The sequence below is a fragment of the Oryx dammah genome, unplaced genomic scaffold, assembly GCF_014754425.2.
Source record: "Oryx dammah isolate SB20612 unplaced genomic scaffold, SCBI_Odam_1.1 HiC_scaffold_14, whole genome shotgun sequence".
NCBI lineage: Eukaryota > Metazoa > Chordata > Mammalia > Artiodactyla > Bovidae > Oryx > Oryx dammah.
In genome coordinates, this window is record NW_024070198.1 from 37,979,505 (window position 1) to 37,994,453 (window position 14,949).

Consider the following 14,949-nt stretch of genomic DNA (forward strand, 5'->3'; position numbering starts at 1 on the left):
TTTCTGTTTTACAAAATTGATATAAAAATCTATATAAATCAAAAATTTCATTTTATCTCTATATACTTGGAATGAACATGTAGACACTGAAATAAAAAATATGGTATCATTTTAAATTGCTCCCCAAAAGTGAAATACTTGAGCATAAATCTAACAAAATATTGACAGGACTTGCATGTGCATAACTACAAAATGCTGATTAAAGAAGTAAAAGAATCTCTAAATAGAGAGACGCACCATGTTCACAGGCTGGAAAACTCAATACAATAAAAGATATCAGTTCTCCCCAAACTGATATACAGATTTAATACAATTACTTTTAAAATTCCAGCAAGAATTTTTGTAGATACAGAGGTTATTTCTTTTTTTTTTTTACTTTACAATATTGTATTGGTTTTGCCATGCATCAACATGAATCTGCCACGGTGTACATGTGTTCCCAATCCTGAACCCCCCTCCCACCTCCCTCCCCATACCATCCCTCTGCGTCATCCCAGTGCACCAGCCCCAAGCATCCTGTATCCTGCATCGAACCTAGACTGGCAATTCGTTTCTTATATGATATTATACATGTTTCAATGCCATTCTCCCAAATCATCCCACCCTCTCCCTCTCCCACAGAGTCCAAAAGACTGTTCTATACATCTGTGTCTCTTTTGCTGTCTCACATACAGGGCTATCATTACCATCTTTCTAAATTCCATATGTATGCGTTAGTGAACTATATTGGTGTTTTTCTTTCTGGCTTACTTCACTCTGTATAACTGGCTCCAGTTTCATCCACCTCATTAGAACTGATTCAAATGTATTCTTTTTAATAGCTGAGTAATACTCCATTGTGTCTATGTACCACAGCTTTCTTATCCATTCGTCTGCTGATGGGCATCTAGGTTGCTTCCATGTCCTGGCTATTATAAACAGTGCTGCGATGAACACGGGGGTACACGTGTCTCTTTCAGTTCTGGTTTCCTCGGTGTGTATGCCCAGCAGTGGGATTGCTGGGTCATACGGCAGTTCTATTTCCAGTTTTTTAAGGAATCTCCACACTGTTCTCCATAGTGGCTGTACTAGTTTGCATTCCCACCAACAGTGTAAGAGGGTTCCCTTTTCTCCTAAAGTTTATATAGAAAAGAAAAGGAACTGTAAGAACAAAAACAGTTCTGAAAGAGAAAAAAGCTACTGCATTCCACACTGTGTGACACTGGTGGAAGGGTACACACACAAATTAATAAACAAAATAGAAAACCCAGGAACACACTGACACAAATACAGCCATCGGATTTTTGACGAAGAGGCAAAAGCATTTTGATGAAAGGGAGACAGCCATTTGTTTATTTATTTTAAGATAGTCTTTTAAATGATGCTAGAGCAGTTGCACATCTCTACAAAAATAGCATTAAATCTCATATACTTTATATAAAAATCTTATTAAATCTTATATACCTTACATAAAAATGAACTCAAAATGGATCGTGGGGAAACTTCTCTGCAGGTCCAGTGGTTAAGACTCCCTTTCAATGCAGGGAACATGGGTTTGATCCCTGGTTAGGGAACTATTAATAAGATCCCACATGCTGTTCCCCCTGGAGCAGGAAATGGCAACCCACTCCAGTACTCTTGCCTGGAAAATCCCGTGGACTGAGAAGCCTGGTAGGCTACAGTCCATGGGGTCGCAAAGAGTCGGACACGACTGAGCGACTTCACTCACGTGCTGTTCAGCACAGCCAAAACCTAATAATAATAATTTTGAAATAAAAATAAAAATTTTTTAAATTGTATGACAGGGAGGCTTCTGTTTCCATTGCAAAAAAAAAAAAAAGGATTATGGTCTTAAGTACAAAACATAAAACTGTAAAACGTTTAGGAAAAACAATAGGAGAAAATCTTTGAGATCTAGGGCTAGGCAAACCACTCTTAGATTTGATACCAAAAGAGAAAAGTTGACACACTTGAGTTCATCAAAATTTAAAACTTTTGTTCCATAAAAGACCCTGTAAAGAAAATAAAGCTATGATTTTTCCAGTAGTCATGTATGGATGTGAGAGTTGGACTGTAAAGTAAAGTGAGCGTCAAAGAATTGGTGCTTTTGAACTGTGGTGTTGGAGAAGATTCTTGAGAGTCCCTTGGACAGCGAGGACATCCAACCAGTCAGTCCATCCCAAAGGAAATCAGTCCTGAATGTTCATTGAAAGGACTGATGCTGAAGCTGAAATCTCAATACTTTGGCCACCTGAGGCAAAGAACTGACTCCTTTGAAAAGACCCTGATGCTGGGAAAGATTGAAGGTGGGAGGAGAAATGGACAACAGAGGATGAGATGGTTGGATGGCATCACTGACTCAATGGACATGAGTTTGAGTAAACTCTGGAAGTTGGTGATGGACAGGGAGGCCTGGCATGCTGCAGTCCATGGGGTCACAAAGTCGGACACGACTGAGCAATTGAACTGAACTAAACTAAGAAGATAAAAACACAAGCTATAGAAGAAACATTTGCAAAATACATATTCCCCAAAGGACCAGTGTCTAGAATATATTTTTTTTAAAAAAACTAGGGTTAAAAAGGCAATCTAATTTTTAAATGGACAAAAGGCAAAAAAAGATATTTCATCAAAGAGAGTATACAGTGGTAAACACGCACATAAAAAGATGTTCATTATCATTAGTCAAAATGGAACTAAAACAATGAGGCATCACTACAAACCTATGAAATGACTAAAATAAAAAATAAAAACACCACCAAATGCTGACAAGGATACAGAGATAGGTCACTTACACCATGTTGCTGGTGGGAATGCACAATGGTAGAGTCACTCTGGAAAACACTTTATACAGTTTCTTCAAAGCTAAACTTGCAACTACCACGTGACCCAACACATACACTCCTGGGCATTTATCTCAAAGAAATGGAGGCTTATGGCAACACTTACACCTGTACACGAATGTTTCTAGCAGCTTTATTCATAATTGCCAAAAGTAGAAACAATCCAGATGTTCTTTGACGGATGTATGGTTAAACTATGGTACACAGTATGGAATACTACTTAATAAAATGGAGCAAAATATTAATATAAACAGCACGAATGAATGAATCTTCAGAGAATTATTCTGAATGAAAAAAAAAAGTCAATTCTGAAAGGTCACAAACTATCATGTTTCCACTTATATAACATTCTTAAAATGACAAAAATTGGCGGGTAGGAGGGAAGTGGATATAACTATAAAAGAGCAAGAATGAGAGCTCCTTGTGAGTGATAGAAATATTTTGTATCTTGCTCATATGAATCTTAATATTCTGGTGGTGATATTGTACTATGGTTCTACAAGCTGTTACCATAGGGGGAAAATACATAAAGCATAGAAGAGATCACTCTATTAATTCTCAAAACTGGGATGCACTGGGAGATTAGGATTGACACACACACACTTTGTTGTTGCTGTTGCTCAGTCGCTAAGTCGTGTCTGACACTTTGTCACGTGTCAAATAAATAACTAGTGCAAACCTGCTGTCTAGCACGGGGAGCTCAGCTCGATGCTCTGTGATGACGTAGATGGGTGGGATGGGAGGGGTGGGAGGGAGGTCCAAGAGGAAGGGGACCCATGTACATATACAGCTGATTCACTTCCCCGTACAGCAGAAACTACAACACAACATTGTAGAGCAGTTATAAATAAAGATAAATAACAATAAAACTTGCATGTAAATCTACCTTCATCTCAAAATTAAATGTTTGATTAAAAAAATTAAAAAGCGCAGGAGGTCTCTGAACCTTCCAAACAGGCTCAGAAAATAGGAATCTTTCTTTGATGCTGTCCTTGTGCAGATAACAGATGCCGTCAGGACCCGGTTCTACTAAAAGATATCAGTACTGTCATCCCAATGCAAGGCAATGGAAAATGACAATGTCTGCGAAATCTGCTTCCAAATGTTGGGCTAGATTTTAATGATTCTGGAGTGAATGAGGACACTTGACAGAGGCATTGTTTTAATTCTTAAATTTTCCTCCAAGGCACAAAACAGCTTAACAATTTCCAGGGCTTATTGCTTCACCAAGGGTTTTAATTCAACAGTGCAGCAAGAAGGATGACTCAAGGCAATACTCTTGTGTTAGGAAAAATCCAATTTTGGTAAAGTTCCAACTTTTTCCGAGTGAGCCTTTTACTCAGACAATAGAAGCACATGGAATGTGCTCTCAGGACATAAGCTTTGTTGGCTCCATAATTCTGTAGGTGAGACTCTTGCCATAGGAGACGCCTTCTGACTCTTGGGCTGCATCACGTTGAATTAAGCAGGTAGACTATAAGGATATATACATGTTGTTAGGCACTCTTTTTGTGTGATTTCCTAGCTGGTATCACAGAACAAATATTCAGATATTCATAATTAAAGTGACACCTCACATTCTCAATTCATATCAAAGGGAACAAATTTTAGAAATTATAACATGTGAATGATGACAATTACAAAATACCAAATGCATATATGAAAGAATGTTTTAATAAAAATATAATCTGTGGGAATTCCCTGGTGGTACAAGAGTTAGGACTCCATGCTTCCACTGCCTGGGTCTTGGGTTCAATCCCTGCTGGGGAACTAGGATCCCTCAAGTCACGTGACATCGTCACAACTATATATATATCTTTTATATATAATATAGAAAGATATCCTATGTTCATGGACCAGATTTATTACTCTTAAGATGATAATACTTTTAATACTCTTCAAAGTTATTTACAGGTTCAACACAATCTCTTATTGAAATTCCAGCTGCCTTCTTTGCAGAATTGACCAGCATATCTTAAAACTCATACAGAAATTAAACGGACCTCAAAGAGTCACAATAGTCTTGAAAAATAAAAACAAATAAAAATAATGTTGAGGATTCAGATATCTTGATTTCAAAAACTTACGACAGTTCTACAATAACCAACACAGTGTGATACTAACATAACGATAAATGTTTAGATCAGTAGAATAGATTTGAGAGTTGAGAAATAAACACTTTTGTTTGCGGACAATTAATTTTTGACAAGGGTGCCAAGATCATTCAATGGGAAAAACTGGTGCCTTCAAAAAAATGGTTCTGGGACAACTGCATATCTACATACAAAGGGAGGAATTGGACTCCTACCTCATATCATAACCAAAAACTAACTCAGAAGGAATCAAAGACCTAAATGTAAGAGCTAAAACTAAAACTCGTAGATGAAAATATAGACATATGTCTTCATCACCTTGAACTAGGCAATAGTCTCTTAAGTATGATGACAAAACTACTAGCAACAAAAGGGAAAAAAAGATGAATTAGATTTCATCAAAGTATAAAACATCGTACTTCAAAGCATAATATCAAGAAAATGAAAAGACAGTTCCAAGAATGGAAGAAAATATTTGCAAATCATATCCATGATAAGGGATTTATATCTAGAATATACAAAGTACCTATACAGCTCAATCATAAAATGACAACTGACCCAATTATAACCTGGAAAAAGATCAGAATAGACATTTCTCCAAAGACATACAAATGGCCAATAAGCACATTAAAAGATACTCAATATCATTAGCCATCAGAGAAACGCAAACCCAAACCACAATAAGATGCCTCTTTACACTCACTCCTCAGCAATTTCACTCCTAGTTATATATTCAAGAGAAATTAAAAGCCAATATCCACACAAAGACTTATACATGAGAGGTTATAGCAGCATTACTCAAAATAGCCCCCAAATGGGGACTTCCCTGGTGGTCCAATGGCTGAGACTCCATGCTCCAAATGCAAAGGGTCTCAGTTCAATGCCTGGTTGGGGAACCGGATGCCACATGCTCCACTTAAGACCTAACAAAGCCAAATAAGACTAATAAATAAATTTTAAAAAGTAGTCCCAACATGGCAATAACACAGATATCCATCAACTGATGAACTGATAAATAAAATGGGGTATAACAATACAATGGAATACAATTGGCAATAAAAAGAAATGAAGTGCTGATACCAGCTACAATATGGATGAAACTTGAAAACAGAGGTGAAAGAAGCTCATCACAAAAGATCACATATTGTATGATTCCTTCAATATGAAACATCCAGAATAAGCAAATCTATGAAGACAGAAAGTAGATGATTAGCTGCCTAAAGTTAGGGGGATTGAGAGCAAGTGAAGAGTAGCTGTTAATGGTTGTGAGTGAAAGTCGCTCAGTCGTGTCCAGCTCTTTGTGATCCCATGGACCATACAGTCCATGGAATTCTCCGAGCCAGGATACTGGAGTGGGTTTCCTTTTCCTTTTCCAGGGGATCTTCCCAACCCAAGGATCGAACCCAGGTTTCCCACATTGTAGGTGAATTCTTTACAAGCTGAGCCACAAAGGAAGCCCAAGAATACTGGAGTAGGTAGCCTATCCCTTCTCCATCGGATCTTCCTGACTCAGAAATCGAACCGGGGTCTCCTGCATTGCAGGTGGACTCTTTACCAACTGAGCTATCAGGGAAGTCCTGATAATGGTTCAGTTCAGTCCAGTTCAGTCACTCAGTCGTGTCCGACTCTTTGCGACCCCATGAATCGCAGCATGCCAGGCCTCCCTGTCCATCACCATCTCCCGGAGTTCACTCAAACTCATCGAGTTGGTGATGCCATCCAAGCCATCTCATCCTCTGTTGTCCCCTTCTCCTCCTGTCCCCAATCCCTCCCAGCATCAGAGTCTTTTCCAATGAATCAACTCTTTGCATGAGGTGGCCAAAGTATTGGAGATTCAGCTTTAGCATCATTCCTTCCAAAGAACACCCAGGGCTGATCTCCTTCAGAATGGACTGGTTGGATCTCCTTGCAGTCCAAGGGACTCTCGAGAGTCTTCTCCAACACCATAGTTCAAAAGCATCAATTCTTCGGCGCTCAGCCTTCTTCACAGTCCAACTCTCACATCCATACATGACCACAGGAAAAACCATAGCCTTGACTAGACGGACCTTTGTTGACAAAGTAATGTCTCTGCTTTTCAATATGCTATCTAGGTTGGCATAACTTTCCTTCCAAGGAGTAAGCGTCTTTTAATTTCATGGCTTCAGTCACCATCTACAGTGATTTTGGAGCCCCCAAAAATAAACTCTGACACTGTTTCCACTGTTTCCCCACCTATTTCCCATGAAGTGATGGGACCAGATGCCATGATCTTCATTTTCTGAATGTTGAGCTTTAAGCCAACTTTTTCACTCTCCTCTTTCACTCTCCTCAAGAGGCTTTTTAGTTCCTCTTCACTTTCTGCCATAACGGTGGTGTCATCTACATATCTGAGGTTATTGATATTTCTCCTGGCAATCTTGATTCCAGCTTGTGCTTCTTCCAGCCCAGCGTTTCTCATGATGTACTCTGCATATAAGTTAAATAAGCAGGGTGACAATATACAGCCTTGATGTACTCCTTTTCCTATTTGGAACCAGTCTGTTGTTCCATGTCCAGTTCTAACTGCTGCTTCCTGACCTGCATATAGGTATCTCAAGAGGCAGGTCAGGTGGTCTGGTATTCCCATCTCTTTCAGTTATGGGGTGACAAAAGTACTTTTTGCAGTGAAAAAATACTCTAATGTTGTTGTGGCTCCAGTTGTCTCAACTCTCTTTGTTGTCTCATGTCCAGGTTTATTTGACACCAGCTGCTGCCCTGGATGAGGAAATGATTCAATGTCTGCCCTGACCCACACTTGGGTATACTAAAAAAAACACTGAACTGTATACTTTACATAGGCTCTAAAATGGGTATGAGTTTGAGCAAACTCCAGAAATTAGTGAAGGACAGGGAAGCCTGGAGTGCTGCAGTCCACGGGTTCACAAAGATCTGGATACAACTTACCGACTGTACAAAAACAAAAATGGGTTTCCCAGGGGGCTTAGCAGTAAAGAATCTGCCTGCCAATGCAGGAAACATGGGTTTGAGCCCCAGGTTGGGAAGATCCCCTGGAGAAGGAAATGGCAATCCATTCCAGTATTCTTGCTCAGGAAATCCCATGGACAGAGGAGCCTGGTGAGCTACAGTCCATGAGGTCCCAAAGAATCAGACATGACTAAACAAACAATACTTTAAATGGATGAATTGTGTGGTGAATGTCAATAAAGTGAAAGTGAAGTCGCTCAGTCGTGTCCGACTCTGTTGTGACCCCATGGACTATAGCCTACCAGGCTCCTCAGTCCATGGAATTTTCTAGGCAATAGTACTGAAGTGGGTTGCATTTCCTTCTCCAGGGGATCTTCCCAACCCAGGGATTGAACCCAGGTCTCCCGCATTGCAGGCAGACGCTTTACTGTCTGAGCCAGCAGGGAAACCCTACATGGATGAATTGTGTGGTGAATGTCAACAAAACTGTTATAAAAACATACAGGCGTAATTCGTGCAAAAGGAACCCAAGAACCCACAATGATATAAAGAAATGAACAAATAACAAATATATTAATGGGGAAGAACAGACAAATCTTGCATGCAAAAGAATTCCAAATAACTTATATAAATACTTTGCTCTCTGGGAAATGGCTAACTCCCAGTCTATAAGTACAGGCTACACATAATAACTTCCAACCACAGAGCACATTCAGAAAAGGAGGAGGGAAAGTCACTCTACAGGGAAGAAGCCTACAAACACTACCTAGGCCAGTTGATCAAGGTTAACAGCCACAATGCTATCATGCTGATAACATACACCCTTGATATGAATGGCTGTTTACCTGTGTGGTTCTCCTCCCTAAAACCAAGGGAGGTGAGGGAGGAACTGACAATCCCAACTGAGGGACATTCTACAAAATAGCTAAGTTGTGTCCGACTCTTGCAACCCCATGGATGGTAGCCTGCCAGGCTCCTCTGTCCATGGGATTTTCCAGACAAGAATACTGAAACGGGTTGTCATTTCCTTCTGCAGGGGATCTTCCCAACCCAGGAATCGAACCCGTGTCTCCTGCATTGCAGGCAGATTCTTTACCAACTGAGCTATGAGGGAAGCCTGAAAACAGCTGACCAGTACTCTTCAAAATGGTCAAAGCTGGGCTTCCCTGGTGGCTCAGTGGTGAAGAATCTGCCTGCCAATGCAGGAGACAGCAGTTCAATTCCTGGTGCAGGAAGATCCCGCATGCTGTGGAACAGCCAACCCCCGTGCGTCACAGCTACCAAGCCTGTGCTATAGAGCCTGGGAGCCGCAACTACCGAAGCGCACGCACCTTTAGAGCCCGTACTTCGCAAGAGAAGCCGCCAAAATGAGAAGCCTGCACACCCAACTAGAGAGTATCCCCCGCTCCCCACAGCTAGAGAAAAGCCAGCGCAGCCACAAAGACCCAGCACAGCCAAAAATAAAAACCAATAAATAAAATTATTTTAAAAACTGTCAAAGGCATCCAAAACAAGGAAAATGTGAGAAGCTATCACAGCCAAGAGAAGCTTAAGGAGATATGGTAACTAATAAAACATGGTTTCCAATATGGGATTCTGGAAGAGAAAAATGGACATTTGGTAAAAAACAAAGGAAATCTGAATAAAGTATGGACTTTGGTTAGTGATAAAGTGTCAGTCATTATTCGTGCAATGTGACAAATGTGTAACATACTAATGTAAGGTGTTAACGATTGGGGAAACTGGTTGTGGGTACCTGGGAACTCTATTATTCTGGCAATTTTGCTGTAAATCTTAAGCTGCTCTAAAATTTTTTTTTTTTTTTTTGGCTGTGCTGGGTCTTCATTGATGTTCTTATTGTTGTGGCTTTTCTTGAGGTGGCGCACAGGCTCTAGGAGTGTGAGCTTTAGTAGTTGTGGCACACAGGCTTAGCAGTTGCAGCTTGCGGGCTTATCTGCCTCGCAGTATGTGGGATCTTTCCAGATCAGGGATCAAACCAGTGTCCCCTGCATTGTGAGGCAGATTGTTAACCACTGAACCACCAGGGAAGCCCTGCTCTAAAGTGTTTTTTAAAGATCTTTTTAATATTTCCTTTTTTGAAAAGCAAAGGCAGAGAGCTCTCCTCTTCAGACTTGCAGAAGGCAAAGCATTAGCTTTCTTTGATTGTCTCCTATCCAGATTTCTCTGACAGCTGCTCCAGCTGTCATGAATGGAGAACTGACCCTGTGTCTGTTATAGCCCCAAAGACTGGCCTCAAGTCCACCTCCTAAAGAGCTGGTGACCACAGCATCAACTGGGGACAGAAGGAACTAAGGCCCGTGAAACTGACCCTTCTGAATGGACAGAATGGATTGCAGCAGTCGTCTTTAATCGCTCCTCTGGTGATCAGAGCTCTCAAAGAACCAGCCGGGGGACAAAGAGAGGCAGGAAAACTTGGAGAAGGGTGGAAACCATCATATCGATGAGACGATCAGCATCGTCCCACACATTGGGCACAGGACTGTGGCCAAAGATCTCTCTGGAACATTAATGAGAACCTGGAACCTGCCTGCTCTGTGGGCTACAGTACCCATGGCCCCCATCCTTTCTACAGCACAAAGACGTCAGCTGTGTTGCAGAACGCCAGGTAGATAACAGGGCAGAGAGGAGGATTTTTCAACAATCAGTTGATCACCACCATCACAAAAGTAAAGGCCAACACATTTTTTAAAACCTGTATCTGTTCTCAATCCTGGAGGAAGTGAGGTGAATCAGCTTTCAGGAAAGCAATTTGACATTGTGTATTCAAGAAACTTTCAAAGTTCAGCCCATGTGAACCAGTAATTTCACTTCTAGGAATAAACCCTGAGGAAATCATCCAAAATGAGGTCAAAACCCAGGAAATGTTCTTTATTGTTAATAATAAAAATTGCTAACAATTTCAATAACCATTAGAGGTTAACTAAGTACATATAATTCCAGCCATATGATACATTTCTTGTCATTGTTAAAAAAAAAAATACTTGTGAAAGGTTTTCAATGACATGCAAAAATATGGTGAAAAAGAAGGATGGAAGATCAAATTTAAGATATGACCTCAAAATTGGGCAGCAGCGGGAGGGAACATTTATATACACAGCTAATAATAGTTATCGCCAAGAAGCAGGATAGTGTCACCAATAATGCTTCTGGTTTTGAAAATTGCCAACATTTTTCAGATTTTCATCCATGAGCATGTATGGAATTTTAATAAAAAAATAAATGAACAAAAAGAGTGTCTTGTCCAAAGTTAAATAAGGATGTTGCAGCAGACTGTTAGTTACTTCCCAGTATCCTCCCAGTGGGCTTCCCAGGTGACCCTAGTGGTAAAGAACCCGTCTGCCAATGCAGGAGACATAAGAGACGCAGGTTTGATCCTTAGGATGGATCCTGATCCCTAGAGGAGGGCATGGCAACCCACTCTAGTATTCTTACCTGGAGAATCCCATGGACGGAGGAGCCTGGCAGGCTACAGTCGATACGGTGGCAAAGAATCAGACATGACTGAAGCAATTTAGCATGCACGTATCCTCCCAGTATCCCCATCGTTTTTCTTAAGACAGCACTGATTTTTTCAGGCAGACACAAGGGCACGCAGGTAAAAGACTCATTTCCCTGCCTCCTTCGCAGCTAGGAGAGAATTGTGACTGAATGCCAAGAGATATGAGGAGAGGAATTGTAAAGAATTACTTAAAGAAGACTTCCCGGGTGGTGCAAAGGCTAAGAATCTGCCTGCCAATGCAGGGGACATGGGTTCGATCCCTGGTCCGGGAAGATTCCACATGCCAGGGGGAAACTAAGTCCATGCGTCACAATTGCTGAGCCCGCGCTCTAGAGCCTGTGCTCCACAACTCGAGAAGCCACCACAATGTGAAGACTGAGCGCCACAACTAGAGAGGAGCCCCTACTTGCTGCAACTGGAGAAAGCTCGCACACAGCAACAAAGACCCAGTGCAGCCAAAAATAAGCAAATAAAAATAAGTTAATCAACAAAAAAGAATGGCTTAGAGGTAGAACCTAAGGCTTAAACCCTAAGGCTGATAAATTTTGCCTGGGCTCTCGAGTCTTGATGGGTGGGGGGTTACCAGGCAGAGTCTGCTGGTGGGGTTTAGTGGCAGAGAAATAAGGAGCCTGAAGGTGACAGCTTCAGGAACAGGCCATCTCCAACCCCTAGACCCAGGAAGCCTTCTCTGTGTTCCAGCACTTTAGCTGGAAGGTCCTCTGAAAATGAGATTTGGGCCTGGAGGTCCTGGAACCTCCTGGACTCCTGGAGGTAGGAGTCCATGTGGGGAAGCTGGACTCTTGCCCTGGCTCTCCCCATCCCTTCCTTTCTGGGCAGTCTGTAGGCTGCCTTCAGGAATCTCTGATCAGTTGCCTTAAAGGTGACTTCATTCAGATAGGCTCAGGGCCCAGTTTCTTTCCTCCCATAGCCCTTTGTTTAGCCTGTCATCTAATAACCGAAAATCCCAGACTGTGCAGCCAGCCATTTCTAATCAGGGCTAGAGCCCTCCTGAAACCTACAAAAATACCTAGAATTTGGTCGGGGGGGACAGTACTCATCAGAAAGTATGATGTGTTTTCCCAGTGCTGGGCTCTATGCCTTGCTAGTCCCAAAAAAAGAGATGGGAGGAGGTGGTTTTTCTCTGCCCAAATACATCTGGGAAATACTCCATGCTCTATACTCATTTAGGAAATCCATACTTCATAGTAACAGAGTAAAGGCTCTGGAAATTCCTGCTGCAGAGAAAACTTTAATACTTGAATATTTTTCCAAACTGTTTAACCAGAAACTCTTTTTTCACAGAACACCTGTTAATATTAACTGCTTTTAGAACACACACAATTGGAAATGCTATCCTAGATGTTGGAAAAAAATCTTACTTTGCTCCCTAATTATGTAAATGTTACATCTATTGGGATAACCATTAAGGTTTGTCATTATTACTATTTCTGGAATTACCACTTACTTATCTTGGAGGGAATTCCCTTTTGACTGAGAAAACTGCATAGTTTATTGCATTGCAGGGCCAAGAAGCATCTTTCTTGGAATATTCTATCACCTTCTTTTCTGATTTCTTCAGTGTGGTTTGGATACTATCATTTGCACCTCAACTATTTAGCCTATTTTAGCTGGAAGTGATTCCAAGTTCAGACAAGTTCATGTATCATTTATTCACCAGATATTTATTAAGACTCTACTGCATGCCAGCACTCTGCCGGGCACTTTACACACAGTATTTCAAGTTCTCACAACGTTGAAGGGAACTATTATTATACCCATATCACAGGTGTTAAACTGAGGCTAGCTAAAACTGAGTTACTCATTTAAGACCACAGAGGGATCAGAGCAGGAGCTGCATGGCTTGCCTGGTCTGGGAGCCTACACCCTCCCTCCTTGTCCTGTGTCCCAGGGCTGTCCATCACCTGACCTGCAGCTTCCTTGGTGGCCCAGACAATAAAGAATCTGCATGCAACACAGGAGACCTGAGTTTGATCTCTGGGTCTGGAAGATCCCCTGGAGAAGGGAACGGCTACCCACTCCAGTATTCTTGCTTGGAGAATCCCATGGACAGAGGAGCCTGGAGGGCTACAGTCCATGCGGTTGCAGAAAGTCGAATACGATTTAGCAACTAACAAACACACACTGCATTTTTGATGCTGCGTGGGTCTCAATTCGGTGTCCCTGCTGCTGCTGCTGCTAGGTCGTTTCAGTCGTGTCCGACTCTGTGCGACCCCATAGATGGCAGCTCACTAGGCTCCTCTGTCCCTGGGATTCTCCAGGCAAGAATACTGGAGTGGGTTGTCATTTCCTTCTCCAATGCATGAAAGTGAAAAGTCAAAGTGAAGTCGCTCAGTTGTGTCCGACTCTTAGCAACACCATGGACTGCAGCCTACCAGGCTCCTCCATCCATGGTATTTTCCAGGCAAGAGTACTGGAGTAGGGTGCCATTGCCTTCTTGGAATCTAATATTTGTGACTCTGGAGATAAATACTGTTAACCAGTAGTTCATGCATAGAATAAATGAATGTGCCTTATGAAGAAGGCGTTAGGAAGGAGCTGGGAAAAGAGGAAGCAGATTCCAGCCACACAGAGGCCCTGTGACGGCTCCACCTGAACTAAAGCAGGGCTCGGGCAGGTGAAGAACTGAGCAGGGCACCTGGTACCTGGAGAGGGCAGACCTGGGAAAAGACCAGCTGTCCCTCTGACCGGCCTATTGCAGACCACCAGGGCCAGATCTGACAGTTGAAGAGAAAGCAGAAACTCTACATTTGGTGAAATCTGTAAGACTTCATCACTGGCAACTGTAGTGGGTTGACTAGCCTCCTCCAAAAACTCGTATCTACCTAGGAATTCAAAATGTGACCTTATCTTGAAATAGGGTCCCTGCAGAGGTAATTAAGGATGAAGATGAGATGGTGCTGAATTGGAGTGGCCCCCAAAGCCAGGGAGAGTGTCCTTGTAAGAGACATACTTTTTAGTGTTAACTAATCTGATTTAACACTCTGTCTTCGAAGATCAAAGATTAAATCTGATTTAATACTCTGTTGTGAATCCCTCTTCTCCAAGAAGGCTCCCCAGATGCCCCGGGGTAGAATCCATCTCTTCCTCCCACACATTCTCCTGGCACTCTGTTTCTGCCTCTGCTCTGGCACTTGGACCGTCTGCTGGTTCTCGAACAACATCGGTGCTTGACTGGCTGAGACCCTGCTGGCCAAGACCCCTCTGGAGGACTGGCTGTCTTCTGGCTTTGGGTCCCCTGAGGTGCCTGAACCAGGGCAGCAAATACTGAATTCCCACATGCTGAAATGTGTGTTGGGTTTTACTTCACTTCATCAACCTGAATCCAGTTGTCTAACGAATGCACCTTCTGCCAATTACCAGATTTCTGCGAATAGTGTTGCATGGGTGGTGTGCATGCTAAGTTGCTTCAGTCTGGTCCTATTCTTTGCGACCCTATGGACTGTAGGCCACCAGGCTCCTCTGTCCGTGGGGTTTCTCCAGGCAAGAATACTGAAATGGGTTGCCATGCCCTTCTTCAGGGGATCTTCCCGACCCAGGGATCAAACCC